The 26,473-nt window shown below is 44.0% G+C and overlaps 1 protein-coding gene across 5 annotated transcripts in view; it reads left to right on the forward strand.

The window, feature by feature from the left end:
* Positions 1 to 1,012: 1,012 nt before the first annotated feature.
* The window catches only part of BVES (blood vessel epicardial substance), a 146,096-nt gene continuing 120,635 nt past the window's right edge, over positions 1,013 to 26,473 (forward strand). Inside the window, exon 1 of one of the 5 annotated variants that reach the window (XM_029595348.1) lies at positions 1,013 to 1,227. The gene's annotated coding sequence lies outside the window, so the exon portion shown is untranslated. Of the gene's footprint in view, positions 1,228 to 1,512; positions 1,537 to 2,293; positions 2,425 to 5,715; positions 5,741 to 7,382; positions 7,946 to 26,473 lie in introns of those variants that run through there. The other 4 variants (XM_029595346.1, XM_029595344.1, XM_029595345.1 and 1 more) reach the window with 4 other exon arrangements.

The raw sequence follows: 26,473 nt of genomic DNA on the forward strand, positions 1-26,473 counted from the left end.
CCCACAGTAAATAAAAAATAATGCAAAATTACACCCCCCCCCCTCTCCAGGGAACAGGGAAAGCACCGTTCAATAAAGCACACATTTGATAGGAATCTGTGTTCTTTTACACTTCAATTTCCCAGCTCAGTATTGTCCGTGCTCCCTGTGGCCCCTGCAAAGCTTGTGCTCTAAAAACATAAGGCTTGTCACACTGGGTCAGAGAGAGGGTCCATCGAGCCCGGCCGGCATCCTGTTTCCAACAGTGGCCCAGCCACCTGGCAGGGTCCCGTGATCCCCACCCCCACGTGTGGATTTCTCTTCCAGAAACTTGTCCAAACCTTTCTTAAACCCAGCCAGATTTAACTGCCCCCTTTCCCACATCCTCACCGTCTGGCCAAGGGTGATCTTATTATTACAAGAAGGGATCCTGACAGGAAAGAGCCCAACTCGGGGAGCCTCCTGCAGAAAGCACAAGAGAAAAATAAAAAAAATGTGTCGGAGAGGGAGAGGGGCGACCACTGTCACCCACTCTCTTTCCTCATAGAAGGGATGCTCCTCTTTTAAGGAAGGAAAAGAGGGACCTTTTCCGAGGACTGTAAGTCCCAAAAGGATTGGGGGGTGGGGAGCTTTCTTCTTGCCCTTGGGTAAGTGTCTGCACCTCGGGAGCTGCAAGCTGCCTATGCTCTCTTTCGTATTATTTCGTGCTTCTTGTCTCTTAAGCGGGGGGGAAAGCCTTGTGTGCGGCCGAACAGTGCAACACAGGGGGGCGTCCGAGGAGCACGAACTCCCCCAGTGAGGGGGGGGTGTTCTTGCGGGGAAGCGCAGCGCGAGCCCTGGCAGGAGGGAGTGCACGTGCGCGCGCTGGGCGCGAGCCTCCCCGCTTCCCGCGCTGGGCGGAGAGGCGCAGGTGGCAGCCGCTGTTTCAGTTCCCTCCTGCTGGGGAGGGAGAGAGTGAGCCGGAGCGGTCTGAGCGATTGTCGGGGAGGGGCAGGGCGCGTCTTTTTTTTTTTTTTTTAATCCCGGCGCGTGGGCGAAGCCGCTGCTGTGGTGATTGTAATCAGCAGCTGTGAGGCTGGCAAGGAAAGAAAACCAAAAGGCGCGCAGGCTGCCCTCCCGTCTCTTGCATGAAGTCAGTCTGCGCGCGGCTTTCTTTTCCCGGGGAGCTCTGCTCGGGAGCCTTAAATTCACCGCAACCGCAGAGCTTGCAAAGTGGGAGAGACCCCGACTTACCGCTATCATTTGCAGGTTGGACGAAAATCTTTTTTTTTTTTTAACTAAACTTTTTTTCGCTACTCCTGCCAGCATTTGTTTGCATGTTCGTAGCTTTTTGAGTTTCGGATTGCATGGAGGGGGTGGGGAGACCATTTTTAGAGAGTGGCCAACACTCGCAGAGGCGCAGGGAGCTCGGGGGGGGGGGAGGGGAAACGTTCAGCCTTGAGCGGTGTGGAGGGAGGGGGAGAGGTGCAGTCGCTCGCCAGCCTCCGGCGCTGCCTGCCTGCCTTCCTTCCTTCCTCTCTCCGGTCCGAGTCCCGAAACCTTGCACTCCCAACAGCGGTGCGGAGCTCTTACTGTGTGCTGGGCCTTGGCAAAACCGAAGTCCGGTTCTGATCCGTTTTTTTAATTTTAAGTTAGATCGACGTGAAAAATGCATCCTGAGGTGCCGCCGAGAGCACGTGGGGTCCCCTCTTTAGATTATACATCCTCCTTAAGGGGGTGCTCAGCAGCGAGGGGGGTTCCTTCCGCTTGTGCCAGAAAGGGGCTTTATAAACGGAAGCGGTTCGAAGAACAGATTGCTTGAGGGGCTTTTTCTTGCCATGGAAATCCAAGTGTGGTGAAACAGAAATGCAGTTTTAATGCTTTTTTCACTGCATGGTCTCTAAATTGAGAGAGTATAAACAGAACCTGCGCGGCGACGGGGCACAATTTTAGTGCAATAAGGGTGACTTTCTTGAGGGATTGCATTTGTCTTAATTTTCCTACTCGAACGACTTTAAATACCTAGCAGGTGTTAGTGAATGTGTAATAACAGTAAATGCCAGCAAAGAAATGCCTAGAGATGACAACTTAAAAGAGACTCGCGTGTTTAAAGGTGCAAGCTTCGGGGGCTACCTTGTCTTGCATATACGTCCTTCCTACCTAGTATCTCCCTCGTGAGTTGTAGCTTCTCTTAATTGATGCTTTTGGTGTGCGAACGGCACTTCTTTGGCTTGCCCTCTTGTAAGCCTCGATGTACTAAACACGCTTTAGTACTGGCAGGCTAGGGGAGAGCCCGGATCTTTCAGCTGCCCCTGAACAGCTAAGAAGCCGTTGCATATAATCTAAAAACCGGGGGTGTCCGATTAACCTCCCGAAATCAAGAGCTGGAAGGGCGCGCGCTACTCTAGCAATCTGTTCCCTCCAGGACGGACACCGGCAGTGCCCGAATGTCCTGCGCGCCCAAAGGTGAGACAGACGAGCTGTAGCCACATGTCGATGGCGTGCTTCCAAGCACTAACTGTGGGCATCCTTTGGGAACGCTGGGACTCGGAATAAAACAAAAATAACAGCGGCTGAGGGCAAGATAAAAAAGGTGGATTTTTCCTTTGGCTTGGCTCCGTGCGAAGGTCTTAATGATGCGCGTCTAGACCTTATTCCACACGGTCAGGTTTAGGGACAGGATCGCGCGACCCATGTCTTGCTAATTTATAATTGTTGGTGTAACTGTCGAAGACTTTAACACAAAGCAACAGGGTTGTGTGTGTGTGTGTGGATTTTTTTTTTAATTCACGTTTTGTCTTTCAGATTAATTAGATAGCAATGTTTAATGCCCCTTAACTGGCATGTCTGTAGTTTTGCTGGGATGATTTACTCACAAAGGCGAAAGCTGCGTTCTGTCAGCTTCCCACCTAATTGAACTGTGTTTTCATAAACCGGACAAGATTCTCTGACTGACAGGCTGAGATGGGACTCTGGTATTCCTCTTCCTCTCAATCTATTGAATTTGTCACTGTGATCCAGTAAACTCCGCCTGCGCTCATGAGGGGGTGAGGGGGGTTGCGCTCTATGGCCACGGATGACCATTTTTTTTTTTCATTGCTAAACTTTTTAAGACCTCACAGAGATCAAGGACTTGCACGTAGGGGAGAAGATAAGATTGCTGAGATGGGATTTGAAAAGAAGAGAGCCCAGGAGAAGGGGCAGTAGTAAGGCATCCCAAAGAGGGGTTGCAGTGGTAGAGAGAGGCATTATCGGTGGGAAATAGGAGGTGGTGATGCTCCTCTCACGTGCTGTCCGGTTCTAGAGGCTGTACCTCCTGAATGGTTATAGATAGCTTGGTGGTAACCCAGAGACAGAGGCTACCGAATTAGTGCAGAGTCTGCACCAAAAGCCATAGGAAATATTTAAAGCCCTAAATATGCATTTCTGCCTCCTTGAGTATTGTGTCCAATTCTGGAAGCTGTGTCTTCAGAAATGCATGGATGAAAGCAGGTCAGAGAAGTGCTAGGCTATTTTACATGTATTGTGAGCCCTGTGAAATGGAGAGCAGGCAGGGGTGGGGGATAATATAAATACACCAAACATATAAATAGGTACAAGAAATTAGCATCTGTTGTTTTTTCGGGAGAAAGGAAGTTCTGGTGCAAGACAGCGTAATATGGGGCAAAAACAATAACAATTCAAGAAAGCCCGGGATAAATGGAGAGGCTCTTTTTAATTACGAGGAAAGGAAGTTGGAGCTGGAGATGAAATGTGGTCTGTGCAGTGGTAATGAAACTGTGCAGGCTGGCTGGTCCGTCTGGTCATCATGTCTTAGGTATCTGCATTCTTTGGCTCGATGCTAACCACATTCAGGGGAGGGCAAAAAGCAACAAGTCTACTTCTATTTTAATACTTATAGATCTCCCTCCCTCCCCCCCCCCAACAGAAAAAGGGGGACCTACAGTAATTCCATATCTGCTTGTGGGGATTGTCCTAAAAACGCCCTATAGAGAATTACAGTGACCCTCTTCTCTTCTGCAAGAGACCTAAAGGTGATAACTGTGCCATTTCTCAAGGGTTGTCCAGTATCAACAAGACAGAAAGGCGTGTGAAGAATTCATTGACCTATCTTTTTTGGCTTTTTTTTTTTTTTTGCCCTGTAGTAGATTTTGCAAGTGGTTTTATGTCCATTAAGGGACTAGCTGAGTCTGCCCTAGCTTTTCCCACTTGCAGACTTCTGGTTCTGCTTTTCTTAGAGGACCTGCTCTCCTGGATGCAGTTTGGGTAAAGGAACAGACTGACCCAGTCATACCACTGTCAGCGCTACCCTGCAGTAAACATCTTAACCAAGTGAAGAATCCAGGGCCAACTGTGGAAATGCTAGGAAAGCAGCCCCTCCCCCCATGTTCATTATTTAGGATCCCAATATTCGTTTGTGAATGGGTTTTAAGGGTTTGGGGTTCTAATGTGCATGCACTTGGTAAGTTTTACTGTGAATTGTGCCAATGAGATGTAAAATATGTACCTTTTTAACTCTGTATGACAATGGCGAAATATCACCCTGAGCTGAAACCCACAATGGTTTCAGCTGTGCCCTTTTCTAAAGCCAGCCTAGAACTGATCCAGGCTATCCTTTTCCTCTAGAAAAACCGTAATCTGTGCAGTCACAACGTTCCCGGTGCTTTTGCTGAGAAAGGGATATTGGCCATCAGCCTGTAACTTGCACCTTCTGTCCCACTCAAGTTGGGTTTTTTAAGGATCTGAGTCAAAATGGTGCATTTCAAACAAGAGGGTGCAGCCCCTTCCCCCAAAGATTTATTCGTTGGCTTTGTGCTGTCCGATTTGGCATTCTCTCCAGTGGTGCCTGCTGTGAGGCCTCTCCTCCACCCCCTTTCTCACTTGTTCTTCCTGGGCTCTTTCCCCCTCTACTTTCTGTTACCTGCTTCTCTTTCTCTGCTCGGTGCCTCTGCTGCTGTAAGGTTGCAAGAGGATCCATGTTGAAGATGGTCATTCTGTCATTTATGTATTAAACTTTTTTTTTTATATACCGCTAACTACTAAACTGTGTACAAAGTGGGCTTTTATGCTTGATGCAGTCTGCACTTAATCATACTGTGCAAGTGTCAAGCCCCCCCCCCCCCCCCCCTCTCCTCCCGCAACTTAAATATCCATGATAAATAACACACCATCATAGGTGCTAGCTCTGTGGGTGCTTGAGCACCTTCAGTATTGATTCCTAAGAAGGAGCCAAGATGGCTGCCTGATTGCAAGCTTGTTTGTTGCCTCGACTATTTTTCCTCTATGACTGTTTAGTTAGTGCTTTTATGCTTTCTAAACGTAAAGGAATAGTTAGGCTCTTTCCCTCTGAGTCCACTCTACCCTTGGGTCAACTTAATATCCAGCAATACTTGCTCCCCGCTCCAGAAGGGAGTTTGGTTCCCATTGCCAAGGTCTGTGTTGGAGAGCTTACCTCGGCTGTGGACGTCACATCTCTTAGCCCCCTGGATGACCGGATACCTCATTGGCAGCGGGTCCCGATGAGGTTCAGGTTGTCACCGGAAAAGAGGGAGCAACAGCGTTTCAAGCTTCTTTGCCAATGCTTCCATTATCAGCTGGAAGTGTTTCTGGTGTGCTTGGACAAGGCACGATTTGTCGTGTCTAAGGAGGAAGCTTCTCTCTCTCCTCCGGACTTTGTCTAGCGCGGGTTTTCTACTCTCCAGAGAAACCGGCGGTAGTCCCTTTAGATTTTGTGGGATTTCTTGGTTCATCTTGGAAGGCCTTTACTTCTTGTCATTCCAAGGTAACTGCTGTTTCTCGTCAAGTTGAATGCATTTCCAAGAATTGTACACCTGAATATTGGGAGTTGTTAGGGAAAATTGGAAGGGGAAATAGTCTCTCAAAAGAGTTCAATCTTCTATTATTGAAGATTGCAGTGCCTTGAACAGAAGATATGAATATATTGAAAATAAACTGCGCAATTTGAACCTGCGCTTGTTAAATTTTCCACGAGTGGAGGGTGAAAATCCTCATTCTACGTTTAAATGATATCTTTTGGATATATTGGCTTTTCCCTCTGATTCTATCCCCACCGTGGATAAAATATATTTTTTGCCATCTCGTTCTTCAGATTTTAAATCAAGCTCTGGATGCTAATCTGACTACCTTCCTCGAATCCTCTGATTATGAAATCTTAAAGAGCTATCTTATGGGGCCTTTTTTTTTTTTTCCATTGAGCATGATTTGAGTTCAGTTATAAAATTATTTTAAGAATCCTAATACTCTGTTTATGGGGCAAAAAGTTAGGATATTTCCAGATCTTTCCAAGATGACACAGGAGAGGAGAAAGGGAAACTTAGCTCTAGGGGCAAGAAATCCTAGGAGTGGGTGCCGCTTTCTCCTTGAGGTGCCCTTGCAAATGCATTGTGAGATATGATTGCTCTTTGTGTTTTTATGCACCGGAACAGCTAAAAGCCTTTTGATTCTAAGAAGTTGATGAGTCCCACTGGAGTTCCTAATTTGTCATCTATTACATAATGGACCTGGACTTTACCTGGTCATTACCCTGATTGTATATTTCCTATATAGTTTTCTCTAATATTTCCTTCTCCTCCCCCTTTTGTTTTCTTATTTAGGGTCTAAAGTAGATGGTTTTGGTTTCCTAATTATTATTGCCTACATATGTTTTCTTTTTTCTTACATCTATGTTTCTATTACAAAGTGGATGCTTTTGTTATGACTAAGACTCGATAAATAAATAAATAAAAGTATTGGAATAAAGGAGCTGAGAGCTCCTTGCCGTACGGCTGTGGGGGGAGGGCAATAGATAAGTACGTCTCCTGTTTTTCAATGCGGATGCCTTGGTGGTCCGCCAAAGGAAAAATGCCTAAAAAAAGTTTAGGCTTTCTTAGGAGGGGAAAAAGGAAGGGGGGGGGTGGGTGGGATTAAAACAGAAAATTAAAGGCCTGTTTGTCTATTGAAAAAGCAAACCTAAATCAAGAGGTGAAAATTACCCAGCTGGGACTAAAAATAAAAAAATAAAAAACAAACAAACCTTGCCTTTTAGGTTAAAGGAAGAAAGAAGGTAAATGGAAAAAAGCCTTAATCTGCTCCAGAACTAAAAAGAGAGCCCCCACGGTGGCTCCTTCAGCTGCAAACTCAACCCCATTGCTGCAATATACAGGTGGAGTTGCAGCAGGGAGGGTGCTTGCTTCTGGAGGAATCTGCAGGAGCAGCTGTGAGAAGGGCAGAGGGAGGGAGAAGGGGAGCTGTGCAGGGGTTTGGAAGGAGAGCAGTAGTCTCAGGAGCTGCTGGGGGGTGGGGAGAGCAGCTGCCTGCTTCCCTTCGGTCTGCTGAAAGGGCTGTGAGAACTTTTTTTTTTTTTTTGGGAGAGGTAATGCAGGCTGGGGGATGGGAAGATTGGTTGTGAAAGGGAATACTGGCTGGGAGAGAGAGAGAGAGAGCACTGCTTTGAGGCTCTGAGAGAGGAAGGAAGAGGTGAGGATGTGCAAGGGGGGAAGGACTGGAGAGAAGACCCAGGCTGGGAAAGGAGCTGAGAGGGCTGAAAGAGCAGACTTGGGTTGCGAGAGGAGAAGATAGTGGAGAAGGAGAAGAGGATACAAACTGGAAGAGAGGTCATAGGCTGTAATAAAGAGGGTCTGGGGCAAGGGATTATTTGTAGGAAACTTGAGAGAGAGAGAGAGGTGTGGACTGATAAGGGAAGTAAATCAAAGGAGCGGCTGTAAGAAGAGAGGAGCATGGAGGAGTAAGGAGAAGAATGGAAGTGTCAGGTGGGCGTGAGCCTAAGAGGAGGTGAGAAGGTAATGAGCTGTGGTGAGACAGCCGGTGGATAGGAAGGGAGATGGCACAGCACCTGCAGGAAAAATAAGAAACCAGGAAGACCAGAAAACAAGCTTTAAAAGAAAAAGGAATGAGGAGGCGCAGAGGAAACTTGAGAGATCCAAAAGCACGCAGAGACCAGGGATGGATGCGAGCTGCGGAAACAGAGGTTGGAAAATTGACTGACTGTCTGAAGTTTGAATATTTCTCCGCCAGCTGATCGGGGGGGGGGGGGGGGGGGGTGTGTATCTGTCCTGCTCCTTCCAGCCCTCCACTCACCAGAATAAATGAGGAGATGGGGCAGCGGCGGTTGTGAGTCCGGCATTTTGAAAAGGGAAGAGGAATCTGAGGAGAGCACTGCACTGTCCCTTGCGTTCGGGATGTGAAAGGATTGTGTACCTGAAAGTGGGAAAATTTGGGTGGGTGGAACCGTAAGGAATGTGATCCATGCATTCCAGTAAAATGTTCAGCATGGGGGTGTGGGAAGATCTCTCAGCCTTCACCTGAACAGGAATGAGATCGGTTCATTCACCCTTTGGACTACCAGATGGTTTACTAAGGGAAAGATTTACTCTGAGTGTTGTATCCCATGGATTCTGGGTATTCACTAATAAAATGCCTGCCCTGTTCTGTTCCTCCACATTGTGACGGCTTGCAAACTAGAGATAAAGTTGGTAGTCACAGGGGCCAGGGGCCATGGAAGGGAGGGAGTGGGCGTTCTCCCCGACCAGTGAAGGGAATGTGTGAGCTGCCCCTGCTGGTTCTATCCGGGTCCACGCCCCATCTTCATGATCCAAAATTCGGAACCCATAAATTTAAAATTGGAAGGTAGGCCCTTCCCATCCAGTCTATATGCCCCAAGGGTGGGGTTACAACTAAAATGATCACACAGAGGCTTTCTAGAAACTGTGTTGTCCTCACACTTTTTTTTTTTTTTTTCTAGAGCTATTTTTCTGTAGTTGGAAGCCCTGTTCTTGGTTTGCCTCTCGCCCCTCATTGAGTTCTTGACGTGAACAAGCACACTTTTTTTTTTTTTTTTTAACATCTGTAATGACTAGGTGGTCACCCAGGCCATTCCCCCAACACCCTTCTTATTTTATAACAGTTTATGGATTTGAACGGGGCTGGATTTAAGATTATAGTGCCCGCAGGCAGTGAATTTACAGGCAAGGGAGTTTTGCCCCCGGAAATCCAAGGAGTAGCACTGGGGGGAGAGTCCTAGTTTTTCTCTGCCTTCAGAATTTCTCGGCCTAGGTGTGTGCCTGTGTTGCCTATACCGATATCTGACCCTCGGGTTTGAAGAAATTACAGCTGTGGTGCAATAATCCAACCTACGGCTGATTTTATGCATGCAGGCCCCCAGTATCCTTAGCTCGCTTTGCAGAGTCCTGATGGGAGTATAACTCTCTCAAAAACTAGTCACAAATCGATTTAAGTGATTCAAATAGAAAAGGTGTCATCTACTATATGTTTGTTTGGTCTTGTTTCTATTTATACACCCTGCTTGGAAAGCACATGCCTAGAATAAAATCCTCCTACACTCGTGCCTGTCTGAATGTGAAATTGGAGCTGCCGCTCCCATTAATGCAGGGTGGAGGGAAGCAGGGCTGGATGAATTTGGGCCAGAAGAGAGAGAGAGGCACTTGATGATTGTCTCCTTCCTGCAAATGGTTCATGAAGCCTTGTCAGAAAGGAAATGTTAGGAACAACTGTTAATGGTATCTATTTAAAACTCAGGCAGATATATTTTGTATAATACTCTGAGAGCATTTTACCATTCTGCATAAACTTGCATTTGGCATGCACGTATATCATTTGTGCAGCAGAGCTCCCTGGTCTGTCACAGTTTTTCTGTTTCGCTAATATAGTCTTCAGCTGAGAGTACATACATATACCAGTGCAAGACAAATTATGATCAGATTGAACTTTTTTGGGGGTTTTTTTTTTTTTATAATAGCCCATTAGCTTCTGCTTTAAAGTTATCCAGCAAATTCATTTTCAGCCTGACTTCTTGTAGGGAAAAACTGGCCTTATAAAATCTGTCTCCAGTAATATCTGTTGGAGTGCTCATCCAATTTCATTCAGGTTTGCGTGATGTTAGAGTGCAGAATGACACTCAGCTCAAACTCTTTATTTTTTTTCTTTCTTTCATACGCTTTCAACACTCCCCAACATCTAGAATCCCTTTTCATGATTTCTAGTGTATGGGGATGATGGAAAGAATTTTACATAAAAAGGATCCATGTCGGTCTATGTGTTTGCAGAGTAATTCTCTTAATAAAATAAATTTACCAAATTTGGCATGCAAAAAAGAAAATCGGAATATCTTGGAGGACTTTTAATCAGAAACAGGGTCAGTATTTTTAGAGAACCAACTTAGGAAAGCAAGGGGGATTTTTTTTTTTTTTGTCTATGGAAAGCTGTTAGAAGTGTTGACGAGTGCACCACTCTAAAAGCTGCGTCCCCATCATGCTTACAGTATTTCGGCACAGAGCAACATAGGCAGACAGATGGGGAAAAATAAGTGAAGTAACTGGATGGACGGCAGAAAAAATTACTTTCAAAGCCACCTCCCACACACACTTCCGCAGTCACGTTCTTGCATACAAATCCGTATTCCCTCACCCCCCCCCCCCCAATACACACACACTCTACGTAGAAAACCCACAAATACCCATACACGCCTACATCCATACTCTACACACGCTGCCATACATGCACAAACCCATACACATCACACAGTTTCACATCACCACCACCATACCAGTGGTATTCACTTCCAGGCTTCAAGGGCCACAAACAGGTCAGATTTTTTCAGGATATTCCTAATGAACATGCATGTGACAGATTTGCATGCACACTGCCTCCACTATATGCAAAACCTTCATGTGTATCAGGGATATCCTGAAAAACTGGCCTGTTGGCGGTCCTCCAGGACTGGAAGGGAATATCTCTGTCCTATGCAAACCCACAACTCGCACGCTCCCAGACCCCACCACCACCACCTTACTTACCCTACACACATTTCCTCCAGCACCACGCTCGCCCCTTCTACAAATCCTGTGCTGGAAGGCATTCCTGGAGCTGTTTTCTTTACTTGTGTTAAATTGTTTCCTACTGGGAAATGGGGGAGCTGAAATCCCAGAGAGGTCAGTGTGTGTCTAGGCATTTTTAAAACTGCCTTGCCATTGATCAGGGCGAGTGGGCGTGGGCCGGAATTTTTTCTCCCTTTTAGGAAAGGAGAAAAGCCTCTGTTTAATGATCTGTTTTATTCAACAAAGTCCCATCAAGAATGTTGTCAAAACCATGTGCAGATTTCTGCACTAAAGAAGAAAAAGCTCGGTATCATGAAATGTTCACACTTTTTTTTCCCCCCCTTCAGTTTTATAGTTTTTAACCATTTGTTCGCTTGGAGCTTTCATCTAGAAAAAGGTACCAACACCAAAAGAATGATACAAACACATTTTATATGAAAAGGAAAGCGAAAGAAATCTGCTGTTCTGCAGTACGATGGGAACATTTTTCTCATGGAGAGAGATTCCAGTTCACAGCTCCAGATTTTCTTTTTTTTTTTCTTATGGGTCACATGTAACTTATGTTAGACATGACATTTTAAGGTTTGTCACCAGAAAAGTCCTTTTGTTGCATGCTATAAACCGGGGGAGTGCAAACTACAGCCTGCGGGCCAAAGCCAGCCCTTCACCATCCTTCTGCCAGCCTACCTATCTTTTTAAAATTTTATATCACTTGCAGCCGCCTACGTTCCTTACTGTCTGCCCCGGCATATCCTTTCATAACTGCTGAACCGTATGACATCAGGCCTTGATTGAGGTCGCGCACATATGCAGGAAGGTCATAGCGTCTGCGCTATTTAATGACGTGCTGGCGGCGTTCCCCCACCAGCAAGAAGACGCTCTGCGCACGATGGGCCCAAAAGTTGAACTGCCAGCAGGCTTCCAGCACACTGCGTCCCTCTCCAGGTCAAATCACCTGAGGGGGCTGGAGGGGTCCCTCGTAGGTGATTTCAAATGCTGGGGAAAGGGGAGGGGGGCAGGACTCATGGTTCCCAGAGGAGTAGCACATAGTGGAGGGGGGCAGGACTCATGGTTCCCAGAGGAGTAGCACATAGTGATTTCTGGGGAGTTGGCAACTCCGCCATCTGCCCCCTGGGGATGTGAGATGGGTGAAAGGTGGGAGGATGTGTGGCACACTCTCAGGATAAGGGTATTAAGCACCCTAGGTGAACTTTTATTGGCCATTTTATTTTCCATTGGCCTTCCCCAAACACAATTCAAAATTCTGCATTTATTTTATAATTTCGTATTAACCACTTCCCTGACCCCCAAAAGGGAGATTTTACATAAGGACCTTCAGAGTACAGTTTTCTGATGTAAATATAATGTATATGTAAGTGATATTTTTAAATGTGCTACTATGGTGCCAACCAGAAAACACTGCAAAAAGGCACTTGGAACTCATTAGTTCTACTATAAGGTGTGTCTGGTGTGGGCTTGGCCCCCCAGAATGCTGTGAGTATAATTAATTAGTTCTAATATAGTAAATCTCCCATTCCAAAACAGCACTGATTGCCAGCACTCAAACAGTAACAACCCTACCTATGAAGAGGCAATGCTGAAATATTACACCAGGTCCTAAAACACAAATATACCTCATTTTAGGAAAACAGAACAAGCCAAGTTGCTATGGATCCCTACGCAGAATACATCACCTCAGTCACAAATGTGGAACACAGATAGACCCTCACCAAATACAGACTAAGGAGACCATAAAGCATAAATAACAAAAACTCTAGACAAAACATGAACTGGAAACAACAACAAGCCAGTCTCTGTATGCAGTGCAACTGCAAAATCAGAAACATCCCCGATTGTTCATAAAACAAAATCAAGAAATATAAAACATCAATCATACTAATAAAAAAATATTTCAAAACAGCAGATAAATAGCATCTGATAATTAAAACTAATAAGGATGAAACAATTTTAAATTAAACTTTAAAAACTTTCCAAAAACCAATAAAATATTTCAAAACAGACACATCAAATAATACCTAGTAATTAAAACTAAGAATAAAATTACCTGCTCTCCATAGCTGGAAACTCTTGATTTCCAATCACCCTGAGATTGGGGGCAGCAAAGATCAGCCATGTGGGCCGTGGCCGAGAGAAGAAGACTCTGCAGGCGGTGTCTCTGTGTATAAGATGGAGAGACGGAGCCTTTGTGAGGGAGTGTGTGGGGAAAAGGGAACCTGGGAAGGTGTGTGTTTGTGAGAGGGAGCCTTTGAGGGAATGTATATGTGAGAGGGAGCTTGTATGAGGGTGTGTGGGTGTCTGTACACGAGCGATGGTGTTAGTGAGAGAGAGAACCTGTATGTAAGGGTATAAGAACATGCCATACTGGGTTAGACCAAGGGTCCATCAAGCCCAGCATCCTGTTTCCAACAGTGGCCAATCCAGAACATAAGAACCTGGCAAGCACCCAAACACTAAGTCTATCCCATGTTACTGTTGCTAGTAATAGCAGTGGTTATTATCTAAGTCAACTTTATTAATAGCAGGTAATGGACTTCTCCTCCAAGAACTTATCCAATCCTTTTTTAAACAGCTATACTAACTGCACTAACCACATCTTCTGGCAACAAATTCCAGAGTTTAATTGTACGTTGAGTGAAAAAGAACTTTCTCCGATTAGTTTTAAATGTGCCACATGCTAACTTTATGGAGTGCCCCCTAGTGTTTTTATTATCCGAAAGAGTAAAAAACCGATTCACATCTACCCATTCTAGACCTCTCATGATTTTAAACACCTCTATCATATATCCCCCTTCAGCCATCTCTTCTCCAAGCTGATAAGTCCTAACCTCTTTAGTCTTTCCTCATAGGGGAGCTGTTACATTCCCCTTATCATTTTGGTCACCCTTCTCTGTACCTTCTCCATCGCAATTATATCTTGAATGAGACAAGGAACCTAAGTATGTGTGTGAGAGAAGGAGCCTGTCTGAGTGAATAAGGACATTTGTATGTGAGAGAGAGCATGTATGTGTGTCTAGAGTATGCATGTGTGAGAATGAATATGTGTAATTGAATGTATATGAGAGAGTGTGTGTGCACAACAACCCCCGCTCCCTACCCCATCAGTAAATTGCAATCTCAGAGCATCTGGAAATCAAAAGTTCCTAGGTAGTTTTGTTAGTTTTAATCGCTGGGTGTTAATATTTGATGTGTGCGCTGTTTTTCAATATTTGTTTTGGAGCTGGAACAATTTTTTTTTTTTTTTAGTTTTAATTATTGGATGTCACTCTGCTATTTTGAAGTATTCCTTTTACTAGTATGGTTTTACTATTGTTCATTTTATTGTTACGTAATTTTTACTTGTGTGTATGGACAAGGGCCTGGACCTTGGAGGGGAGGGGACACGACAGGAGGTTTGCCTAGGGCGCCTAATACCTTTGCACTGACCCAGGGTTTTTGGAGCCTGTATCTCAGAAAGGCTAGAGACAGGATGGAGATGGTCCAGAGAAGGGCGACCAAAATGGTGTGGGATCTGTATCGGAAGACTTATGAGGAGAGGCAGAAGGATCTGAATATGTACACCCTGGAAGAGAGGAGGTGCAGGGGAGATATGATACAGACCTTCAGGTACCGGAGAGGTTTAAATGATACACAAACTTCAAACCTTTTTCTATCAGAAAGGAAGCAGTAGAGCTAGGGGTCACGAAATGAAACTCCAGAGGAGACGACTCAGAACCAGTGTCAAGAAATATTTCTTCATGGAGAGAGTGATGGATGCTTAGAATGTCCTTCCGGAGGAGGTGGTGAAGAAACCAGTCAGTGAATTCAAAAGGGCATGTGATAAACACTGTGGATTCCTAAGAGCTAGAGGACAGAAATGAAGAAGAGGAGGGTGCACGGAGTGGCAGTTACTGCCCTTAACAGAAGGTATGGGGATTACCACCCTCAATCAATAGCCTTGATATTTTTAACACAACTGCCACATTGCTCCCCGCTTTGATGGCTGAGGGCAAGGGGAAAAGGGAATTGGATATAGACAAGAACCAACATGGGCCCTGACCTTTATGGTCTGGGGTTCTAACATTTAGACATTAGGGAAAAAGCATAGGACGGCTTCTACGGCGAAGGCCCAAAGCAAAGAACGTCACGCGGCATTGTCTGAATTATCAAGAAAGCTCCTCGCCCAGTAAAAAATGTTGCTAGCAGTAATTTTATGGGTTTGACAGTTGCTTGGTTTTGATGGATTTGTAAATATTACTACCCTTATAAGGCTTGGGGGTAACTCCATAGAGTGGCAGGTACTACCCTTGAGAGAAACGTATGGTAGTATCTGCCGTTCTGTGCAGGATGATTTCAAGAAGCTGGCTGGGCCATCTGGTCCTTTTCTGCCGTCACTACTATGTTACTATTTTACTATCAGGTCGATACAGTAAGGCCGCGGTAGAAACAGTGCGGCAGTGTCAGGCGCACCCTTCCTCCCCGCACGCACAGTTCTCTTCACTTAGTCCCCGATACTCTCTTCTAATTGCATGCAAATGCATGCCGTGGCTTTAAAGCGTTAGGGAAGGGTTATGCCCGCGCAACCCATTTTACTGTATAGGCGCTTAATACAGCGCCTATACAGTAACCTGGGTGCGCTGGTACCTGTCATTTCAAATGTCATTTCAAATGACATTTGAAATGACAGGCACTAGGAAGTGTAAAAAAAAACCAAAAACCAAAAATATGTAAAAACCTGAGTGTTTGCAATCCCAGTACATGGATGCTGTTATTACCACAGTTAATTCATCCTGTACTGAGGGTACTGTTCCACACTTCTGTACAAGGGCTTTACCTACACCCGTGTTGAAGAAGGGACATTAACTATTGATTCAGTTTCTAATTCTAGGCCTATTTCCAACCTTCCTCTCTTAGCCAAAATTCTGGAGAAGTTTAGTTACAGCTTTCCAACTTCATACAGTAATTTAAGATTCGACATGCAAACCAATGTGGCTTCCGTGCCGATCATAGCATGGAAACCTTAGTATCTTTATCAGACTGCATGGTTTGTACTACAGGTACAAATAGGGATGGTAACTTTGATACTGGTGCGCAGGCGCATATGTACACACACATGTCCGCTCATGCCAAAGAATGCAGCCATATTATAACATGCGCATGGTATAAAATAGGCTGTACACGCATATATGTGTGCACAACTTTATGTGGATGCACGCAGATGCCGCCTCTACCGCATAAGTGGTACTAATTTTTTTGCAACTTATTTGTGAGTATTGGGAGAATTGTGCGTACTTGGGTGCGTTTTGTAAATCCGTGCAGCGTGTGCTGGCTAGACATACTTGTGTATCTCCCGGTTTTGGCACACACCGGGCTTTTAAAATTCACCTCTTAGATTGGGGATAGGGAAATACCTACGGTACCTGAATGTGTAATCCACTTTGAAGTGCCAAAAAGCAGAATATAAATCAAATGCGTACAATTTTGATGTATCTGGCTGTGCCGTGTGCTTGGACTAGACTTCCTGAACTGGTGTGTCATGCTCCTTCTCTTGCCATGTTTAAGTCCCATCTAAAGATCACCTTTTTGAAACCGCTTTTAAATCTTATGCCAGATTGTCTGCTTTTAGTCTTAACTAGCTTTCTTTTCTTTTTAACCATTGTTTTTCTTTATGAAATATCCCAAGGCTCTTGTCCTGTATGTTTGTTTTTATTAGGTTGTGGGACTGTCTTTTTTTTTTTTTTTTGTATGCTTGTTCAACACTGTGTACAATTCTGGTTGCTGCATCTCAAAAAAGACATAGTTGCAATGGAGAAGGTACAGAGTAGGGCAACCAAAATGATAAAGGGGATGGAACAGCTCCCCTATGAGGAAAGGCTGAAGAGGTTAGGGCTGTTTAGCTTTGAGAAGAGATGGCTGAGGGGGGATATGATAGAGGTCTTTAAAATCATGAGAGGTCTTTAACGAGTAGATGTAAATCGGTTATTTACACTTTCGAATAATGGAAGGACTAGGGGGCACTCCATGAAGTGAGCAAGTAGCACATTTAAGACTAATCGGAGAAAATTATTTTTCACCCAAAAACACCATTAAGTTCTGGAATTTGTTGCCAGAGGATGTGGTTAGTGGTTAGTATAGCTGGGTTCAAAAAAGGTTTGGATAAGTTCTTGGAGGAGAAGTCCATTAACTGCTATTAATCAAGTTAATTTAGGGAATAGCCACTGCTATTAATTGCATCAGTAGCATGGGATCGTCTTGGTGTTTGGGTACTTGCCAGGTACTTGTAGCTTGGTTTAGCCTCTGTTGGAAACAGGATGCTGGGCTTGATGGACCCTTTGTCTGACCCAGCATGGCAATTTCTTATGTATAGTACTATAGAAATGTTAACTAGTAGTAGGTAAGTCACTAATGATCTCCTTGGACACTTCTGCTGTATTTGATTTGGTAAGACCATTCAAGTCTCTCTTTTTTTTTTTTTTTTAAAGATTTATATTCACTTGGAATGGGAGATGTTTCGGTCCTACTTACTGCAGCATAAACTTCAAGTTAAGGTTGGCCAAGCTAGTTCTTCTTGGCAGCCTATTTCTAAGGCTGTGCCCCAGGTTTCCACTCTTGGTCAATGTTTAACTTATGCATGCTGCCTCTTTGCTCAGTCTCGGTGTGGAAGAATTAAAAATCTACACTGATGATATTCAGCTACTTTTCTTCTATGATCCCCATTTGTCTTTTGAGTCAGCTGGTGGAGGCAAAATTTACTTTTAAATCAGGGGTAGGCAATGCTGGTCCTGGAGTGCCACAGCCTTGTCTGGTTTTCAGGATATCTGCAATGAATATGCATGAAGTATATTTGCATCACTGCCCCCATTGTATGTAGATAAATCTCATGCAGATTTATTGTGGATGTCCTGAAAATTGGACCTGAACTTGCCTATCCCTGGTTTAAATCTTATTAAACTGAGACGACATGGATAATTAAGCAGCCTGTTCCATCAAAGCTGCTTGGCTTCACCATTGAAGAAGAGCCCCTTACTCTTACTACTACTACTATTGAAGATCTTGGTTTCTTAGTGGATGTCACTTTTCTGTCTAAAGCCTCAGCTGGATGCTGTTATTAAAATCTGCCTTTTTTTTTTTTTTTAAGCTTAGAATGATCTGTCCTCCTTAAATACTCATTACCTGTTGAGGACTTCTGAACAGTTGTTTATTATGACCACTGTAGATCATTTAAATTTTACTATATGTAGGACTACCAAAACATGTGCTGTGCTGTGCTGTGCTGTTGCATGCCTGGTGGAGTCCTGCTTGGAGATGAAACACCTTCATTAGCTACCCGTGGCTCAGAAGATCCAGTTCAAGGTTGTAACCCTAGTTTTCAAAACTCTCCAGGAAGATGGTCCCATTTATCTGGCTACAAACAATACCAAAAATATCCAAGTCAAAACTGTAACTTTCAAAATGTAATACTAAGCACTTGCTTCGGCAATTGGTATCAGATATATGGGTGCTTGTCACTCTTTTTTTTTTTGTATAGTATGTTTATTCAAGGTGACATAACAAGTACCTGGAACATTCCCATAGAACACAATAGTAGTATGTAATGCAAATTACAGGCGTAAGCATATAACCACATATCTCACTATGATATACAACCGTCCTCTTCATACAAGTAACTTATCAGCAGGAACATACATATACATATCGTCTTGTAAATGAGCTGGAAACTGAAATTGAAATTGTAAATTGAAACATTGAAACTGGAAAAATTGAAAAATGGAAACTTTGAAAACACCTTGTTTTTAATGAAGGCCCTAACAACACCACCCGACCTTCTTTCCCCCCCCCCCCCCCACCTTCCCTCCCTCCCTAGCGACAGAAATGGCTACACTGTTGGGTATACATATAAAATTACGTATAACAGGTGGGACTAAGGAGTCCATTGGAAAATGCACGGTAGGATTCAGATTGTGTAATAGGAGAGTGCTCAAGTAGACTTGTCATGTGAAATTACTAGATGTATACGTCCGCAGATAGCCGAGCTGGACCACACAAAACCTTCACGCAGAGGGTGTCTGATTAGACATAGAGTTGTCCTTCGGTGCCAGTTGATGTTGAAGTGTTGCAGGCAGCAGTAATAAATAAGGATCCCAGATCTCTTGGAAAAGAAGCAGTCGCTTTGAGGCAAGTGAATGGGCTAACAAATTCTCTAAATGTATTAAATGATGAAGTTTCTGAGTCCATATTGCAAATAAATCAGGTAGAGGAATCGTCCAGGAGGATAGGATTGCAGACTTCGCCATCAGAGCCAATTTGTCAAGCAACATCCTTTGTGGCACTGACAACCACGCAATATGAGAGTCATATAATCCAAGCAACCAAAGTTCAGGAACCAGCGGTATGGCAGTATTCCATAATCCGTGCGCCCGCCTTGCAATCGCGGTCCAAAATTGCTGTGTGTAAGGGCAAAACCAGAAGCAGTGCATTAAGTCGGGCTTAGGATGTGAGCATCGTAGACAATTAGCTTGTGGTATTAGTCCCATGTAATACGCATGCCTTGGTGTGTAATAGGCAAGATGCAACAGCTTATATTGTTGGTCTCTGAAGTTCACATTATCCACCATTTTAGAAATATTCACAAAACACGTTAGGAAGGCGTCGCTGGAAATGGAAGTGCCCAATCCAGAGTTCCATGCCTCCAGTAGAGTGTGAATATGAGCCTGAGACGTCAGGTCCAATAAACCTTTATAATACTGGGCACATTTCAAACGTTTATTGTCCAGGCCTAACAACAGAGTATGTAATGACGAAAAGGCCGGAAACCTGGGATTCAGTCCACATTGCTCCTGAATAAAATGCCTCAGTTGAAGAAACCCATAGTGGTCTTGATTGGCAAGTAAAAACTTAGTCTTCAAATCGTGAAAGCTTAATAGATGACTCGGGTCTGAGCCCGAACTGAATAATTGGGAGATCCAAATCAGTCCTTTCTCCTTCCACGTCGTGAAAAGAGAGCGTACCATCCCCGGAGCAAACAGGGGGCAACCCGTGATATGGAGACAAGCTGTGTTACCCGGCCACAATCCCAATTGTTGACAAATAAACTTCCATGCTAGTCTCATAGGTCTGATCATTGTGCTATGAAGTAGGTGCTGGGGTAACATATCAGACGGCATATGTAGAATCGAACTCAGAGACCAGGGGGCCACCCAATCCTTATAAAATTTCAACGGTGTAATATAATCAGTATCAAAGAGCCAATCCCTAATGTGACGAAGTAGGCAGGCACAGTTATATAGAGAGAAATCAGGGCAATTTAGACCTCCCCGTTGCTTTGACTGCATTAATATTGGTAACGATATGCGAGCTCGCTTACCGCCCCATATAAATAAGCGGAGTTCTCGGTTAATCTCAATAATATCCGTGCGGGTCAGCCAGATGGGCAACATTTGAAATAAATATATCCAACGGGAGATCTCCATCATTTTCACTAATTGAATTTTCCCCGACAGGGACAAGGGAAGATCCCTCCACTGCTTTAGGTTTCGAATCAGTTTTTTCTTTAAGGGACCTACATTTAGGGAATATAACAGGGCAGGGTCCGCTGGGATTCTCACTCCTAAGTACTTTAATTCGGAAGTTACCCACTTCAACAGGAATACTCCTTCCCATAAGGACTGTAATTTTCCTGTAATGTCCAGCGCCTCTGATTTATCGGTATTAACTTTCAGACCTGCGAATTTCCCAAAGGACTTCTGGATGTTAAGTACCTCCGGTAAGGCCGACAATGGATTACTAAGAAATATTAACATGTCGTCCGCAAATGCTGCTATGGTGAAAGGGGGGGAGGTACCTTGAAACCCCGATATTGCCACTGAGCTACCCAATTTCCTTAACAGGGGATCTAAAGAAAGGACATATAGAATAGGTGACAAGGGACAACCTTGTCTAACCCCTCGTTGTATAGAGAGAGTATCAGAGAGCGAGTCATTAACCAGGAGATGGGATTCGGGATCCTTGTATAACATAGCGATCCTGTGATAAATATTCCCCGTTATCCCAAATCTTTGCAAAGCCGAAAACATATATTCCCAGGCCACCCTATCAAAGGCTTTCTCGGAATCAAATCCGACAGCCATAGATGGGTGACCTTGCTTCCTAGTGACTTCAATTGCCGATATTAACTTTATAACGGTAGCACTTGGTTTGCGATCCTTCACAAATCCAGTTTGATACAGAGAAATAAGATCTGGGAGCACCGTACTCAGACGATTAGCTAAGATACGTGCATAGAGTTTCAGGTCGCAATTTAACAGGGAGATTGGACGATAGGAAGCGGCCTTTAACGGATCCTTCCCAGGTTTGGGAAGAACAGTGATATAAGCTTTATTGAAGTCACTCGGAAATTCCCCCACAGATTCGGCTTCCCGAAAGAACCGGCACAATGGTTTAGTTATTTGAGATTGTAAAATTTTGTAAAAATCTGAGGAGAAGCCATCTGGGCCCGGGGCTTTATGTGACTTACTTTGCTTAATTACCTGCTGAACCTCTTGTTCCAAGATAGGCTTATTTAAAGCTGCTAATTGAGAGGCTGACAATTGCGGTAGAGAAAGATTTTCAAAAAACTCCTCCTCATCCCGAGATGTGCCAACTCTGTCTTCGGTATATAAATGCGCATAAAATTCCCTCATAACTTTACACACCTCAGATGTTTTTGTGACCAATTGCCCATTATCGGCACAAAGGCTACTAATAAAGTTTTTCCTCCGTTTAGTAGCTACTAATCTGGCGAGTAAGCTTCCCGCTTTATTCCCAAAACGATGGTAATTGAGCTCCGCATGTTGTAAGGCCTTCTGTGCCCGCATATGAAGTAGGGAATTTAATTGGCTTAAACACGCCCAATAAGCTTCTTTGGAGACTTGTGACGGGGATTGCGCTAGCATTGTCTTCTTCTGTTTTAAATCCTTTTCTAAGCATAAAATAGAACTCAACAATTGCTTTCGTTTTTTAACCGTATATGCGATTATATCACCACGTATAACTACTTTCCCTGTAGCCCAAAAAAGTAGTGGCTGATCTATGTGCTGAATATTATTCCTCTCAAATTCCTCCCATTTTTGGCGCAGATATAGGTGAAATTGTTTGTCATTGCCCAACTGACCAGGGAATCGCCACGATCCGGGGGCTCGGGGCTCCCGGGACAGTTTTAAACACACCCACATAGGGGCGTGGTCAGAGATTACAATAGAACCCACGTCCGCCTCAACTACATTAGGAAATAGAGATGAAGCGGCGAGCACATAATCAATGCGTGACATAGTATGATGTGCTCTGGAGACATGAGTATATTCCCGGGAGGTTGGGTTCAAAACCCTCCAGACATCTAACAAGTCTAATTTCCTGCAAATATAATCCATGTCAGACTCTTTTGGTATTTTATAACTGCTAGGTATGCTGGACTTATCTAAAGTAGCATCTGCTACACAATTAAAGTCTCCTGCCAGAAGCAGGCGGCCTTGGATGTGCTCTAATATCTGGGAAATAAGGTGGCCAAAGAATCTGCTATCTGAATTATTCGGGGCATATACATTACAAATAGTGAGGGGCTGCCCCTCCAGCGTGCCTGTGATGAGAATAAACCTACCCTCAGGGTCTACCACCTCCTTAGAGATTATGTAAGGAGTATTTTTATTCACCAGTATTACCACTCCCCGTTTGCGTCCTGCTGCAGGGGCAAAGTGACATGTAGTCACCCACTCTCTACAAAGCTTTTTACTTTCCAACACATTGAGATGTGTTTCCTGAAGGCATGCTATATGCGTTTTGAGTCGGGCCAGGTGCTGGAAAACCTTTTTCCGTTTTATAGGACTGCCGAGGCCATCCACATTCCAGGATACCACTTTATAAGTGGAGCCCATTATCCAGCCTCCCCCAGAAATCTTCCATTCCGGAATAATACTAATGCGAAAGGAGAAGGAGGCCCCCAGCCTAGCCTCCCTCCCATCAATAATTCCTTCAGTACATCTAGGAAACTGCATTCATTCACACACTGACTCTCCCTCACAATCGCAACCAACATGATTCCCTTTGCAATACCCAAAAGAAAAAAGTAAATATGGAACCCCTGCCACCCCCCCCCCCCCCCTTTCCCCTCCTGTTCTTCTAACCCCACACAGGCTAAGCCTGAATTGAGAGCACGCAAGGATGTGTTGGGAGTATAGGACCCCCCCTCCCCCACCTCCCTGCTAGTACTAGAACCAATAGAAACATAACATAACATGGAACCTTATGTTAGTAATATATCACTTATTTAAGTCCTCCTGCAGTTGTCTTGTGGCTGCAGGTGAGGAGTACACTGTCCAGCTCCCCTCTCGGAATACTTTTAATTTCCCTGGAAATTGCAACATGAAACGAATTTGTTTCTCAAAAAGCAAATTGCACACCGCTGAGAAGGCTTTCCTTTGTGCTGTTACCCGGGCCGAATAATCTGGCGCCATTCGAATGCGATGTCCCTGGAACTGTAAGTCAGGTATTTTCCTCGCGGCTTGCAGCACACTCTCTTTATGGTGGTAATTCAGGATTTTAATAATGACGATCCGTGGGCGATGGTTCAACCCCGATTCCGGGGGGCGAGGTCCCAGCCTGTGTGCTCGTTCAATTTCAAAGCAAGTTTGCAATTCGCTTAACCCAAGCGCCTCAGGGATCCAGGCCGTCAACGTGGTTCGGAGATTCTGGTCCAGAATAGATTCTGGGAATCCCATCAGCCTCAAATTGGACCTCCTTGATCTGTTTTCCAGGTCATCTGTTTTATCTTTTTGCTCAGTCAGTGCTTTTTCAAGCACCTGTACACGATTTGTAAGGGCTAGTACGTCATCTTCTAAAACTCCCATACGCCCTTCAACCTGATCAAGCCGAGGAGCAAATTCCGATAAAGACGCTTGCACCGAAGTTAGTTGTTCGGAAAGCCCGGTAAATTTATTTTCTAGTGCTTGCAAAATCGCCTCCTGTAGTTCCAGCGTGGTAGGGTGAGCTTGCTGATCACTGTTGCTCCCTTCTCCACTGCCCGCTTTCCCGACGTCCGCCGCCATCTTGGCTCCAAGGCCGCTCGGCTTTTCTTTGTCTTTTCTCGCTGTTTTCGGCGGCATGGTCACCGGCGATTTGTGCATATAGTTGGTGATCGACATATGCCACACTTAGGATCAATGAAATCCTTCAGAACGCAGAAGGACAGATGAGGAGGGATTAGGGGGGTCCTATCCCCGGAGCGTTGCCAGATGCGACCGGCCCCGTTCACCACATCACGTGGTCTCCTCGCTTGTCACTCTTAATCTATAGGCACTTGCCCTCAATGGGCTACAACAGGTATCATATAACATGCACTAAAGCTCACGTCGTATCTTTTTCCCAAAAATGTTTGTTTCTTTATATGTCTCTTACTTATCCTTGAAAAATTAAATTAAAAACATGTCACTTAGCTTTTGTGCCCTGTTCCTTTCATGCTAGAGTGCTCAAAAGTTGTCCCAACATTGCCAATGTTTCGGTAACCTGCGATGCTGCTTTCAGGGGAAATGTCTCAATTTCAACAAGAAACCACACATATACAATAAATGCCCAACTAAATCAAACGCTAAAAAGATTACTGTAGGAAATACCTTCAGTTACAGTCTCTCACAACTCTCCTCAACTTTCCAAAAAAAATGGTGGCTACCTCACTCTAATACCTATGCTAACATCAATTTAAAGAAAGTCAGCACCCTCAAACAATTTTATGTCATACTCTAAAGAAACACCATCCAATCCGCTTCCTTATTCAAGCACGAAGGGTGGGCAGTCTGTAACATAGAAATCCACGTCTGTTCTCATTGAAGCAGCCAATGGTTAAGATCCCCCTCCCCCGCACATTCATTTTTATTACCTCCAACATGGTGAAAAATCTTCAAAAGCTTGACTACTCATTAAGCAATGCTCTACCATTGGTGCTTCAAGTCTCTGGCATTTGATAGCGCTAAGATGTTCTATTATTTGCATGTTTAACGTGCGTAAAGTCTTGCACACGTATATAAAATGGCAAGGACACTAAATCATTTAGATTACCTTACTGGAAACACATGTAGTTCTCATCTTAGGTTTATAGGAGCGTAAATTGTAAGAAGTCTAGTTTATATTAGTATGGGCTTGTGCACAGACACAACATCCCCTGCACACGTTCTAAAATCAGTGGGCCACGGATTTTGTAATCCACGCGCAAAGGGGGAGAATTTTTGCATACCTCACGCGGCAACACATTTTACCCTTCCTCTCTCCTACCCAACTCCTAAATCAAACTTTTTTTTTTTTTTTTTTTTACCTATTTTGCTCAACTTTCTTCAGCTCCTGAGCTGACGTAAGTTGTGCGCACCGGCAGCCGGGACAGCAAACAATGGTGCTGTCCCAGCCCAACCCCGCCCCTTTCCAAGAGACCTGGCACTTGAGCGCGTACCGGCCTTTACGCGCATGACCGGGCCTCCTTGGAAGATTAGCCTGGCGCATGTAAGGCGCAGCCACGCTCGTAAAGGCCGGAATTTATGCACACCAGGCATCTGCTCGATTGTTTTTAATTTAATTTTTCAAGGATAAATAAAACTTCTTTGTATGAAGTAAGAAAAAAAATTTGGGGAAAACAGGTGTATGACATGAGCTTTAGTGCTTGATATATGATACTGGTTGAAGCCCATTGCAGAAGAACCTGTAGATTTAAGAATTACAAGCACTCATATATCTGATACTAATTCCCGAAGTAAGTGCTTAGTATTACATTTTAGCTTGGATATGTTTTGTATTGTTTGTGGATTTAATATTATCTGAGGTTTTGCTCTGGGTTTTGTTTGAAATCGCCTCACTTACTGGCTAACAGATTAGTTAGGCGTACCCTCTACATGCTATGTGATCTTTTGATTAAGGTCTCCTAAAGGACCCCACAGTTAAAACTATGCGTTTGCAGGCTATTCGTAGTAGGGCTTTTTCCATAACTGGTGTTACCTTAAGGAATGAATTATTTATTTATTTATTGTTTTTGTTATACCGAGTTTCATGATAGGCATCACATCAATTACCCATTGAGCTTTGTGGCATTAATGATTACAAGCTTTTTAGAAAAAAGCTGAAAGTCCATTATTTTTAGTGGCTTTCTCCTGAGATATTTTATTCATTGATATGATTCTATGGGGGTTTGTTTTGTATTGTTATGAGTATATTTTTGTTTTAATGTTTGCTGCATTATGTATGTCTTGCTGTACATTGCTTAGCATGGTAACTCATAAACAGTATATCAAATCCTTTGCATTTTTTAAATTGAGCAATGTAGTCAGACATTGCAAGAAGCTAGTAAGGAAAGAGACTAATCTTCCATGCTCAGTGGAATTACAATGGAAGAAAACTGTGGGTAACCCTTTGGACCCATTGCAGATTAATTTACATCCTTAATCTTAAAATGCTATACTTCCTACATGGAGTTACTGGAAAAAATTCAATGCAGTTATTTAAATGAGGTCCTCGTTATAAAGCAACATTCTTATACTTCCCATTTTCATATAAGAATGTCTACAGATATTTGGAGTTTGTGTGACTTATTGATATAATTTATTTCAACTGTTAACCTCTTGAGCATATTTATACAACAAAAACCTTATTTGTTTAAA

This window comes from Rhinatrema bivittatum, chromosome 3 (assembly GCF_901001135.1).
Source record: "Rhinatrema bivittatum chromosome 3, aRhiBiv1.1, whole genome shotgun sequence".
NCBI lineage: Eukaryota > Metazoa > Chordata > Amphibia > Gymnophiona > Rhinatrematidae > Rhinatrema > Rhinatrema bivittatum.